Here is a 2877-nt window from a genome sequence, read left to right on the forward strand (position 1 = left end):
CTTCTATAAGATGCAAGGTCTCTGGTCTGATTCCGAGATCCTTAATCCATTTTGAGTTTAGTTTCGTGCATGGTGAGAGATATGGGTTTAGTTTCATTCTGTTGCATATGGATTTCCAATTTTCCCAGCACCATTTGTTGAAGAGGCTATCTTTTCTCCATTGCATATTTTTGGCCCCTTTGTCTAGTATGAGAAAATTGTATGTATTTGGGTTTGTGTCCGTGTCCTCTATTCTGTACCATTGATCCACCTTTCTATTTTGGTGCCAATACCATGCCATTTTTGTTACTATTGCTTTGTAGTAGAGTTGAAGATCTGGTATTGCGATACCCCCTGCTTCACTCTTTCTGCCAAGGATTGCTTTAGCTATTCTGGGTTTTTTATTCTTCCAGATGAATTTCATAATTGCTTGCTCTATTTCTGTAAGGTACATCATTGGGATTTTAATTGGAATTGCATTGAATCTGTATAGCACTTTTCGTAGTATGGCCATTTTGAAAATATTAATTCTGCCTATTCAAGAACATGGGAGATCTTTCCATCTTCTAAGGTTTTCTTTAATTTCTTTCTTTAGTGTTCTGTAGTTCTCATTGTGAGGTCTTTCACCTCTTTTGTGAGATTGATTCCCAAATACTTTATTTTTTTCGAAGCTGTTGTGAATGGGGTAGTTTTCCTAATTTCTCTTTCTGAAGATTCATCGCTTATGTATAAAAATGCATTAGATTTATGAGCATTGATCTTATATCCTGCTACTTTACTGAATTCACTTATGAGATCTAAAAGTTTTCTGGTGGAATTTCCTGGTTCTCTTTGCTCATTTTAAAAATTGAATTGATTGTTTTTTGGTTGCCAGTTTTTCATATATATTGTTTATAATAACCTCCTATCAGATATATGATTTGCAAAGATTTTCTCCCAATGCATGAGTTGTCTTTTCATTCTGTTGATCTGTTTATAATGTTCTTTTGGGGGAGGGTACTGGGGCTTGAACTTGGGAGCACTCAACCACTGAGCTACATCTCAAGCCCTATTTTGTGTTTTATTTAGAGACAGGGTCTCACTGAGTTGCCTAGTACCTTGCTTTTGCTGAGGCTGGCTTTCAACTCTCAATCCTCCTGCCTCAGCCTCCAGAGCCACTGGATTACAGCCATGAACCACCATGCCTGACTTGATAGTGTTCTTTGATGTGCAAAAATTTTAACTTTCTTATTTTAGTTTTTTGTAGTACTGGGGATTGAACTCAGGGGCACTCTACCCCTGAGCTATACCCCCAGCTGTTTTTATTTATTTATTTATTTTTTATTTTTTTAATGTGCATTTTTTTTTATTGTAAACAAATGGGATACATGTTGTTTCTCTGTTTGTACATGGAGTAAAGGCATACCATTTGTGTAATCATAAATTTACATAGGGTAATGTTGTTTGATTCATTCTGTTATTTTTCCCCTTCCCCCCACCCCTCCCACCCCTCTTTTCCCTCTATACAGTCCTTCATTCCTCCATTCTTGCCCCCCTCCCTAACCCTAACTCTAACCCTAAAACTAACCCCTCCCACACCCCACCCCCCATTATGTGTCATCATCAACTTATCAGTGAGATCATTCTTCCTTTGGTTTTTTGAGATTGGCTTATCTCACTTAGCATGATATTCTCCAATTTCATCCATTTGCCTACAAATGCTATAATTTTATCATTCTTTATGGCTGAGTAATATTCCATTGTATATATATACTACAGTTTCTTTATCCATTCATCAACTGAAGGGCATCTAGATTGGTTCCACACTCTGGCTATTGTGAATCGAGCAGCTATGAACATTGATATGGCTGTATCTCTGTAGTATGCTGATTTTAAGTCCTTTGGGTATAGGCCAAGGAGTGGGATAGCTGGGTCAAATGGTGGTTCCATTCCAAGTTTTCTAAGGAATCTCCACACTGCTTTCCAGAGTGGCTCCATTAATTTGCAGCCCCACCAGCAATGTATGTGTGTACCGTTTTCCCCACATCCTCTCCAACACCTGTTGTTGCTTGTGTTCTTGATAATCGCCATTCTAATTGGGGTGAGATGGAATCTTAGGGTGGTTTTGATTTGCATTTCTCTTATTACTAGAGATGTTGAACATTTTCCCATATGTATGTTGATTGCTTGTACATCTTCTTCTGTGAAGTGTCTGTTCATTTCCTTAGCCCATTTGTCGATTGGGTTATTTGTATTCTTGGTGTTGAGTTTTTTGTGTTCTTTATAGATTCTGGAGATTAGCGCTCTATCTGAAGTATGATTGGCAAAGATTTTCTCCCACTCTGTAGGCTCTTTCTTTGCATTGCTGATAGTTTCCTTTGCTGAGAGAAAGCTTTTTAGTTTGAATCTATCCCAGTTATTGATTCTTGCTTCTATTTCTTGTGCTATGGGAGTCCTGTTGAGGAAGTCTGGTCCTAAGCCGACATGTTGAAGATCTGGACCTACTTTTTCTTCTATAAGATGCAGGGTCTCTGGTCTGATTCCGAGGTCCTTAATCCATTTTGAGTTTAGTTTCGTGCACGGTGAGAGATATGGGTTTAGTTTCATTCTGTTGCATATGGATTTCCAATTTTCCCAGCACCATTTGTTGAAGAGGCTATCTTTTCTCCATTGCATATTTTTGGCCCCTTTGTCTAGTATGAGAAAATTGTATTTATTTGGGTTTGTGTCCATGTCCTCTATTCTGAACCATTGATCTACCTGTCTATATTGGTACCAATACCATGCCATTTTTGTTACTATTGCTTTGTAGTATAGTTGAAGTTCTGGTATTGTGATACCCCCTGCTTCACTTTTCCTGCTAAGGATTGCTTTAGCTATTCTGGGTTTCTTATTCTTCCAGATGAATTTCATGATTGC

The sequence above is a fragment of the Sciurus carolinensis genome, chromosome 3 (assembly GCF_902686445.1).
Source record: "Sciurus carolinensis chromosome 3, mSciCar1.2, whole genome shotgun sequence".
Classification (NCBI taxonomy): domain Eukaryota; kingdom Metazoa; phylum Chordata; class Mammalia; order Rodentia; family Sciuridae; genus Sciurus; species Sciurus carolinensis.